The sequence below is a fragment of the Clytia hemisphaerica genome, unplaced genomic scaffold (assembly GCF_902728285.1).
Source record: "Clytia hemisphaerica strain Z4C2 unplaced genomic scaffold, Clytia hemisphaerica genome assembly, whole genome shotgun sequence".
In the NCBI taxonomy this organism is placed as follows: domain Eukaryota; kingdom Metazoa; phylum Cnidaria; class Hydrozoa; order Leptothecata; family Clytiidae; genus Clytia; species Clytia hemisphaerica.
The window spans coordinates 31,800-43,376 of record NW_027104381.1 but is presented as its reverse complement, the minus strand read 5'-3'; positions in this window follow the sequence as shown (position 1 = coordinate 43,376).

Here is an 11,577-nt window from a genome sequence, read left to right as displayed (position 1 = left end):
CGCAAGTTATAGATGTTTTCGTATGGAAATTTAGTGGATAAAATTGCCAAAACTGAGGGATTTTAATAGATTTTTAGATTTTTAGATACTAAATAGATACATCACCTGAACCAAAAAAATTCCAAAATGTTTGATTTTTACCGAGATTAGGGCTTTGAAAGGTGAAATACTCTTCTTCGAAAAACTCTTCGTTTTCTTCTTCATTTAGTTTTTTTATTTCAATTTTTCGATTTTTAGATTCTAAAAAGGTAGGTTTAAACAGGACATATAAAAAAGTTATACATTAATCTTTTTAGAATGCAGAAATTGCCATTTAAGTTGGTGTAAAATCGGAAAATTGGGTATGTCCAGAGCCCTTAAGGCTTGGGGACACGAGAAGTTTTTTTCGCGTTGGTGCAATGCGACATATGCTCTATCCCACCAAAAAGAAAGAAAGAAAAAAGTGCGTGTCCCATGGTTTCTTTTTTTTTTCATGGGACAAAAAGTGAGGGAAATACCCAAAAGACACGTTGATTTTGTCGTCCCTGGGACCAAAATGAGATTTCATTTGGGGCGGAGACACGAGAAAGCGTTTCAGTTTGTTGAGATGGAACATGTTGCATTGCCAACCAACCAACGCGAAAAAAACTTCTCGTGACCCCAAACCTTTATTGTTTTAACTTTTTGTTAGCTTATTCTGTTTTTAATATCAAAATATAAAAATCGATTTGCTCAGTTTTTGATCACGTTACTAAGTACTCCTCTTGGGATTGGTTTATGATTTAATCACATGATCAAAAAGTGAGAAAACAAACTAATTTCTCATCGCAAGTTTGAGTAAGAAACAAAAGAGACAAACAAAATCCGTTCAGGCTGTGGTGTTCCATATTACACCCCTGTATCATTGACTTAATGGATGGAGACATACGAACTGGATCATCTGGGTGGTATTAGTCTTTTTTCGTCAGTGTTTTGGTGCTAAATGACGTTATTTCGGTTTCATACCATGGAGTGGACAAAATAAGGATTTTAGCGATGTTTTCTGCTTAGCGAATTTAAATTTCTGAAAACCAGTAGGGACTCTCAAAACTTTAGGTCACTTTGTCATTGGCAATATGACGTGAGCAGCGTTTTCAAAATAAGGATAATGTTTCGAAGATTTGTAATTTTTACCATATAATCGGGTGCAACATGGGTTATGATACAGGGGTATGTTTGAAATTATTACAAAGCAATGTTTTTGTTTACAACAGCCCTGTCTCACAGTCCCGGTGGAATTTTTCCCTCAGTTGGGATAAAAATTCTTATTAAAAGCCCATGAATATAGAAATTTCATTGTTCAAAGGTTGAAAAATCCAATGGGGGTGGTTTTGGAGTCCAATTTTTAATCGTTGAATTTCGAATGGGTATAAAATCATTGTCAATTTCCTAGTGAGACTTCAATTCCAGGGTATTTTCCCACCGGGGACGAAATTTTTGCTAAAATTTCCAGTGGGGCTTGAGTCCCAGCGGGTCTGTGACACTCTTGGTGTTTTACATGTTTAAAGGAAGAAATTTTAGCGGAAAGAAAATTTGGCGGATTTGGCGGATTTGACTGAAATCCGCCAAATTAAATTCCCGCCAAAATTTCTTTTTTCTGCCAAATTAAACATTTTGAAAATATGATTTCTTTTAAGGTGTTTTTGCTATTTTTTCGATGTTTTGACGCCATCTTAAGGTTAAATTTTTAAGCGACCGCCAAATTAAATTCCCGCCAAATTTATTTTTTCGTCCATCCGCCAAATTAAATTCCCTCTGAAAAAACTTTTTTGGCCATCCACCAAATTAAATTCCCGCCAAAATTTCTTCCTTTAAGGTATCAAGGGGGTTCTTTTGATATGATAGCGACATCTCTACTCAACTTACTGTTTCAGCTTTATAGCCACCGTATGCCGTACATGAAGGACTTCAAAAACGATACCCAACGAATCAAATACATGCAAGACAATTATTTCTCATTCATATTCTCCCGTCATCCATTTGATCGACTCTACTCAGTTTACAGAAACAAATTTCAGAATCCAGTGGTCAAAAGATCAAGTTTCCTGCATTATTTTGGTCCAATCATTCTTAAAGTAACAGGAAAAAATCCAAACACTCACTCGAAGAAAATAATGCATGGAATCGAGTATTATGATATCACTTTTGAAGAATTTTTAACGTTTTTAACATTTGGTGGTTATGACGCAGATGATCACTGGGCGCCACAGACTTCATTGTGCCAAATATGTAAATACGAATTGGATTTCATTGGTAGATTTGAACAATTATATTCAGATTCGAATAAGATTTTCAAACTAATTCAAACTGATGTAACTTTTTCAATTTCACATGACTATAAACAAAAAAGATTTCTGCAATGGTTTGTTTTACGATGTTTTCTGCAATCTGATTGGTTAAAAAGAGTACAATATATCTTGTATTTTACATGTACAAAATATAAATTGACGAAAAGATGTTGTTGCATTGTAGCGGTAGCAGCAATCTAACGTCACTTTGCTACAAAATAGCTTTTTTCCAACACAAGTCAGACGCAAGCTCATGAACAATACAGAAATATTTTACTCCTTCTGACCATTGAATTTCAAGCTCGAAGGGCTAGAAGTGAAACTTGAACCCATCTCAGGCAAGAGAAATTGAAGCTACTTATTTCCCATACCCCAAATGCGCATAGAACGCGCTGTAATCATGACGACGGATATTGTTTCTAGCGGTTCCTTTGTTTTGGAGGACTAAATTTTTTGAAATGTAGCGATAGGTTTTAATTTTCAATCCGGCATTTGGGTAAAAACTACACGCGGACGTTCTGGATAGGAAATAAGTGGTTTAATTTCCCATCCAGGAGTCCTGCCTCTAGCCCTTCAGCCGTACATAAAAGATGGACAATTAAAAGTAAGTCACCAAGTTGTTTTGTATAATGTTTTCTCGTGTTTTTAGCTTGAACGAATATAACGAACAAACAAAATCGTTACAAGAACTTTGTCATATCCCTAAACATATGCTATGCTGATATAAGCAAAAAGTGTTTTTCTTATCCTCTTTCTGACCAATTTACCTCCACATCCGTGTCAATTCAATGCGAAAAAGCTTGTAAATTATTCTAATCTAGCGCGGGGCATGTTAAGGAAGGGTGTGAAAAGTCCAAAAATCGTCAATTTTTCGATACAACTCACAAAAATCCATTAGTACTGCCCCATCGTAGGTATCTTCTCTAAAAAAATGGTAAAAATTATCCCAAAGCTGACGTAAACATTTCAGATCGACTTGAAAGATGAAAAAACTCATGAAGTTTCCTTTAACCCTGAGGTGGAATGGCTAGATTTTCCACAAGTTTCTATATAGGAAAGTATTCCATGGAGAACTTGATAGGTTTGATGGGTAAAGCCGACTTTTGAAGATCAGAATTTTCGGATCAAAACTTTAGTAAAAAGGCTGGCAACTTGGAAATTGTTTACCCTCTTCACTTTATTCACCTGTAATTTGGCTTTTTAAGAGACTGGATTATTTCCCTTTTGTGCCCTCCATTTGCCCAGGTACCTCTGCTCATCCATACCTTTTTGATGCAAAAGCTGAATGAATGAGGAAACCATTAAAATTTGAGCGAGTTGAAGTGCATGTATGAATTTCTTGATTATTTCTTAAGGGGGCAAAGCAGGGTCACAGATTTCGTTGCCATTTTATTTCCTCACCAATATGAAACTTTTGTTATTAAAGGGTTGTTATTTGTTACACAAAAAGAAGTCAAAGATTTCGCTATATGTTTGAAATCACCGGGGTTCAAAGTTCCAAAGTATTTTATAAAAGATTTTGGTCCACATTAGCTAGGTGGCAGGGGCAATGTGGGGCAGTGCCCCCCCCCCCCCCCAGCAACCATTATTTTTTGAGAGGTACCGAAATATAAAGGGCGCAAAAAGACCTCTTTGATCACCAATTTCGGTGCCCCCGTTGCTCTTTTACACCGTAGAGATGGCAGTTTTCGGCCAGAAAGAGAGAAAATACTTCAAAATTTTCGTACTCGCTTTGCTTGCGTAATATTTATTTTTTATAGGGGGCGCAAAAACAAAAGATTACCTTCCAAGTTTGCCAGGATTTTAGTCGAGCCACCACGCTAATGTTGGCCCAGGATAAAAACTTGTTTTTTTCCTCTTCATTCTTCAATTTCTTTAGGAAACTCGTCAGAGTATAGAAGTGAAGGAAATTATAAGTGATCTGTGATAGAAGTTAATTATTTAATTTAAAATGATCTTTAATACAAGAAAGAGTATATTCTATGAAAATCTGTTAAACTCGCACTTGAAATATTTATTATAGAATGTATCCTTCAAAAAAGCAGGTACAAATTTCGGGAAAAAGCTAAGCTGAAGAAAGCTTTTAAAAAAATACAAAACCTTTGATCTTTCACGCCTTGAAGGATAAATTCTACAGAAAAAAAACAAAATGTTTCCCAAAAAAATGGTCCATTTATTTAATTTGGCTGATTTCCAAAAATTTCTTTTAAAAATCCTAAACTGAATTGATTATATAAATACACCCTGGTCCCACAGCCCTGGTTGAACTTCTTCCCACGGAAGGTATGAAAATTTCTTTGAAAATTCAAAAAATTCGAAATTCTTTGTCGTTCTTAGGTAAAAAAATACGATTTAATATAAAAGAAGTTTGGAGTGTCTAAAATTACTCAAAAGTTAGGAGTAACTAAGGAATTATTTACCAAAGAACTTTAATGTGGATGAAAACAAAGTCAATTTCCTATTTGGGCTGAGATTAAAGGTTTTTTCACACCGAGACCAAATTTTGGCAAAGTGATTTAGTGGGACGAGGGTCCAACAAGTCTATGACACGGAATTTATAGGTGATAAATTCCAAAAACTATATACAAAAATGATTGAAGAACATTTAAGATAAATCTAATGCTAACTATTTGGTGACGAAATAATTTGAATACGTCTTTGTATCTCTAATCGCTCATCTGTAGTTAGATTATTTTCAATGAAAATTTTGTACATTCCCAGAAGTCTTTCACAAGCGCCAATTGAATAAACCATTCCATTGTTCTCTGCAAACTTTTTACAAATAAAAAGTCTTTTCATTGCTTCACAAAATTCAGATTTATCCCTTGAAAATGTGTCATCAGAAATAATTCTGTAAAATTCATCTTCAAGTTTTTGATACATCTCATGTCTTTCGGATTCCATTGTTCTCGATTGGGAATGTAGCCTTTCGTTTTGGCGCTGAAGATCTTGAGCAGTCTGTTCGATTTTTTTTGCTCGTATTTTTTGTTCTTCTTGATACCTATCTACAGATTTTCGGTTTCTCACTTTTCGTTTTTCTTTACGACGAAAGCTTAAATCTTCAACAGAAAAGTCTATCTCGGTTTCATCCTCGCAATTTGTCTGAGTGGAAACATTTAATGTACATTTTCTTTTCCTTGGGTTCGAATGTGTTGCAGCAGATGTCGCCATACATGCTGGTGCTCCATTAGTCATAATAGCTCCAGTATTGGAAAAGCTGAGATTTAATCCACTTTGATCAAGATAAGTTAATGGAATGGTTTGGTTAACACTTGCAATAGGGTGTGGAGGGATTTGTGGCCATACTTGCTGCATAGGATACCAGTATAATCCTAAAGGTACCATCATAACAGGTGTTGCAGCTGTTTGTGATATGCTAGTCAGGCCATTTATTACTATTGGAGTATTTTCGGTGAAGACTACTTGCATTGGTGACAATTCATCAGGAGAATCTAAAAAAGAAAAAAGATTCACTTAAACCATGATATGCAACACTGCAATTATATAATTTATCTAGTTATTTCTATCAGGCTCAAAAATCGATGTTTTTATTGATTTTCTTAACGTCACTGCCTCTGACCCCTTCCTCCTACACTTTGCATCAATTTGACGTTAGACGTGGGGAAACATCGATATGTGAGTGGCCACTAAATAATTTAAATTGCTTTTTCAACATCGGAAAGGTTCGTTATAGATTGGCTTTAAGGGCTCTTCTCTAACCATAGTGAATTTTTAATATTTGCCAATTCTTAATTACTCTTAAGGGATTTGATTAAAAAGCAATTTATAAAGGCAATTATTTGTTAAAAGTGTTAAAGAACCTAAAGCATAACTTTCATGTAAAATACTAAAATTAATTTTCCAACTATGGTCAGAGCCCTTAACTTGTAATTTTCGATTTAATCAAAAATAAGCTTTCGAATAGCTTGACATAAATGTAAAACATAAACTTGTCAAATAGGTAAATTTGAGAACCTCCGCCGAAAATAGGCTGATTTTGGTCCATGACATTTGAATGATGTTGGAAAACGTGTGAGCCGGTATCAATCTTATGATGAGGTGATGTATTACCTTCTTGCTCTACTGGTTGTTTCTTAGCAACATCGCATGATTGTAGTAATTCTAGAAAATGATTCGATATAGCATAAATATGTTTGAAACTAACGCCCCCTCCTTACAGACCCGGTGGGATGACCCCTCCCACTTGGACCAAAATCTCATCCCCAGTGGAAAATTGTACTCTAATTTTTGTCCCCGCTGAAAACAATCAAATAACGAAACCCTCACTGAAAAATATTTATTTCATTCACAACTTGAATTTCAAATCCCCTGCCACAAAAAACATGGGAATGTTTCAGTCTGTTGTTTACACCATTACTAGATGGAGAAAAAAACCTCTACCGGATCAGTAGAGAATGGGTTGTAGAATTTTTCAGCTCTACAATTACAATTACTTGAAAATTTCTTGGTTGAATCGGAAAAATTAAAATATCAAGACAAGCGGTCGAGGTAATGAATTGTGTCACTTCATAGGGCACCCCTTAGATCAGGGCAAATTTTTAATATTATATGCTCCTAATAAGGTATAGAATCGACAAAAAAAAACTTAAAAAAACAACTAGATATTTAAATTGTGAAGTTGAAATTTTAATTGTGAACGGAAACTTAAAATCGAGGATCAAAAAGTAATGTATACCTCCTCCGAATAATTCATCATTAAAGGTGTCAGACGAATATTGTATATCTTCATTTTCGGTGAAGACTACTTGCATTGGTGACAATTCATGAGGAGAATCTAAAAAAGAAAAAAGATTGACTTAAACCATGATGTGCAACACTGCAATTATATAATTTATCTAGTTATTTCTTTCAGCCTCAAAAATCGATGTTTTTATTGATTTTCTTAACGTCACTGCCTCTGACCCCCTCCCCCTACACTTTGCGTCAATTTGACGTTAGGCGTGGGGAAACATCGATATGTGAATGGCCCCTAAATAATTCAAATTGCTTTTTCAACATCGGAAAGGTTCATTATAGATTGGGATCATTCAAAAAGCAAGTACGCTTTCGTACGCTTTATGTGTACCCCCCTTCAGCGTGCGCACGCTTTTTAGTACACCCCCCCCCTAACCAAAGTCGAAACTTGAAACTATTGTAACAGTAGAACATGTAGGTATCCAATCGTATTTATAACAAAATCTCAAGAAATTAAAAGAATCTATAAGATGAAAAAAAATACCAAAGGAAAAATGAAAAATGACAATCGCATAAAAAATTTTTTGATTTGAAAATATTGCGTTTTTCTCTCAAAAAAGACAGTTTAGGAAAAATTACGAGCGCAAACGTACTTCTGCTCAATGACCCCTTCTCCCCCTTGTACGCTTTTGGGAGTGTACCCCCCTTCCCCCTCTCGAGCGTACGTACTTTTTGAATGGTCCCATCGGCTTTAAGGGCTCTAACCATAGTGAATTTTTAATATTTTCCGATTCTTAATTACTCTTAAGGGATTTGATTAAAAAGCAATTTATAAAGGCAATTATTTGTTAAAAGTGTTAAGAACCTAAAGCATAACTTTCATGTTGAAATATTAAAATCAACTTTCCGACTATGTTCAGAGCCCTTAACTTGTAATTTTCGATTTAATCAGAAATAAGCTTTCGAATAGCTTGACATAAATGTAAAACATAAACTTGTCAAATAGGTAAATTTGAGTACCTCCGCCGAAAATAGGCTGATTTTGGTCCGTGACATTTGAATGATGTTGGAAAACGTGTGAGCCGGTATCAATCTTATGATGAGGTGATGTATTACCTTCTTGCTCCACTGGTTGTTTCTTAGGAACATCGCATGATTGTAATAATTCTAGAAAATGATTCGATATAGCATAAATATGTTTGAAATTAACGCCCCCTCCTTACAGACCCGGTGGGATGACCCCTCCCACTTGGACCAAAATCTCATCCCCAGTGGAAAATTGTACTCTAATTTTTGTCCCCGCTGAAAACAATCAAATAACGAAACCCTCACTGAAAAATATTTATTTCATTCACAACTTGAATTTCAAATCCCCTGCCACAAAAAACATGGGAATGTTTCAGTCTGTTGTTTACACCATTACTAGATGGAGAAAAAAACCTCTAGCGGATCAGTAGAGAATGGGTTGTAGAATTTTTCAGCTCTACAATTACAATTACTTGAAAATTTCTTGGTTGAATCGGAAAAATTAAAATATCAAGACCAGCGGTCGAGGTAATGAATTGTGTCACTTCATAGGGCACCCCTTAGATCAGGGCAAATTTTTAATATTATATGCTCCTAATAAGGTATAGAATCGACAAAAAAAAAACTTAAAAAAAACAACTAGATATTTAAATTGTGAAGTTGAAATTTTAATTGTGAACGGAAACTTAAAATCGAGGATCAAAAAGTAATGTATACCTCCTCCGAATAATTCATCATTAAAGGTGTCAGACGAATATTGTATATCTTCATTTTCGGTGAAGACTACTTGCATTGGTGACAATTCATGAGGAGAATCTAAAAAAGAAAAAAGATTGACTTAAACCATGATGTGCAACACTGCAATTATATAATTTATCTAGTTATTTCTTTCAGCCTCAAAAATCGATGTTTTTATTGATTTTCTTAACGTCACTGCCTCTGACCTCCTCCCCCTACACTTTGCGTCAATTTGACGTTAGGCGTGGGGAAACATCGATATGTGAATGGCCCCTAAATAATTCAAATTGCTTTTTCAACATCGGAAAGGTTCATTATAGATTGGGATCATTCAAAAAGCACGTACGCTCGAAAATGGCAAATTTTTGACTCCCCCTCCCCCTTGTACGCTTTCGTACGCTTTATGTGTACCCCCCTTCAGCGTGCGCACGCTTTTTAGTACACCCCCCCCCTAACCAAAGTCGAAACTTGAATCTATTGTAACAGTAGAACATGTAGGTATCCAATCGTATTTATAACAAAATCTCAAGAAATTAAAAGAATCTATAAGATGAAAAAAATACCAAAGGAAAAATGAAAAATGACAATCGCATAAAAAATTTTTTGATTTGAAAATATTGCGTTTTTCTCTCAAAAAAGACAGTTTAGGAAAAATTACGAGCGTAAACGTACTTCTCCTCAATGACCCCTTCTCCCCCTTGTACGCTTTCGTACGCTTTTAGGAGTACCCCCCTTCCCCCTCTCGAGCGTACGTACTTTTTGAATGGTCCCATTGGCTTTAAGGGCTCTAACCATAGTGAATTTTTAATATTTGCCAATTCTTAATTACTCTTAAGGGATTTGATTAAAAAGCAATTTATAAAGGCAATTATTTGTTAAAAGTGTTAAGAACCTAAAGCATAACTTTCATGTTGAAATACTAAAATTAATTTTCCAACTATGTTCAGAGCCCTTAACTTGTAATTTTCGATTTAATCAGAAATAAGCTTTCGAATAGCTTGACATAAATGTAAAACATAAACTTGTCTAAAGTCTGTCCAGATATAATTGGCAGTGGAAACAAGAATGCCTGTAACTTTTGATAGTCAAATATGATTATGGAAATTTTTTTTGCTTGTTTTAGAGAATCAAAAGCGCTATATTTGAATGTATTTTTGGTTGAAAAATTCGCGATTTTTAGCGGTTAAATTTGCGATTGTAAAAATTGAGCTTTTTTTCTACTTATGCTATAACGTTCATTTTTACACCAGTGGTAGTTCAACCTTAGGTTAAGAAGTTTGTAAAATTTCAAGGCGAACAGAAAAGTCCTTCGGAAGATATGGGACCCGAAATCCCCCTTGGTAGCACTTTTCTGTGAAATATCAAATCTCCAACTTATTACTAAAAACGGGGGTTATGTTATCTTTTTTGAACAGTGCAATTAAAAGTTGGAAAGTGTTAAGTGTTGGTGCATTAGTATTATTGGTATCAATTGTTAATTTCGAAACGAAGTAAATCACAGTATTTTTAATTGTTTTTATTGAAAAGATAAGCAAGAACTGACATTGCCTTTGTTATTTTTAAGTCATTAAAGAACTTTGCTAATTCCCAAAACACTAAACACAGTTTGGCTATGAGGTCATTAAAGAGATCGTAAAATGTGATATGATCGAAAAACTGTTTTATCATATCACTACCCCCGTTTTTAGTAATAAGTTGGAGATTTGATATTTCACAGAAAAGTGCTACCAAGGGGGATTTCGGGTCCCATATCTTCCGAAGGACTTTTCTGTTCGCCTTGAAATTTTACAAACTTCTTAACCTAAGGTTGAACTACTACTGGTGTAAAAATGAACGTTATAGCATAAGTAGAAAAAAAGCTCAATTTTTACAATCGCAAATTTAACCGCTAAAAATCGCGAATTTTTCAACCAAAAATACATTCAAATATAGCGCTTTTGATTCTCTAAAACAAGCAAAAAAAATTTCCATAATCATATTTGACTATCAAAAGTTACAGGCATTCTTGTTTCCACTGCCAATTATATCTGGACAGACTTTAATAGGTAAATTTGAGAACCTCCGCCGAAAATAGGCTGATTTTGGTCCATGACATTTGAATGATGTTGGAAATCGTGTGAGCCGGTATCAATCTTATGATGAGGTGATGTATTACCTTCTTGCTCTACTGGTTGTTTCTTAGGAACATCGCATGATTGAAATAATTCTAGAAAATGATTCGATATAGCATAAATATGTTTGAAACTAACGCCCCCTCCTTACAGACCCGGTGGGATGACCCCTCCCACTTGGACCAAAATCTCATCCCCAGTGGAAAATTGTACTCTAATTTTTGTCCCCGCTGAAAACAATCAAATAACGAAACCCTCACTGAAAAATATTTATTTCATTCACAACTTGAATTTCAAATCCCCTGCCACAAAAAACATGGGAATGTTTCAGTCTGTTGTTTACACCATTACTAGATGGAGAAAAAAACCTCTACCGGATCAGTAGAGAATGGGTTGTAGAATTTTTCAGCTCTACAATTACAATTACTTGAAAATTTCTTGGTTGAATCGGAAAAATTAAAATATCAAGACCAGCGATCGAGGTAATGAATTGTGTCACTTCGTAGGGCAAATTTTTAATATTATATGCTCCTAATAGGGTATAGTATCGACAAAAAAACATTGAAAAAACTACTAGATATTTAAAACTTGAAGTTGAAATTTTAATTGTGAACGGAAAATTAAAATCGAGGATCAAAAAGTTATGTATACCTCCTCCGAAAAATTTATCATTAAAGTTGTCAGACGAATATTGTGTACTG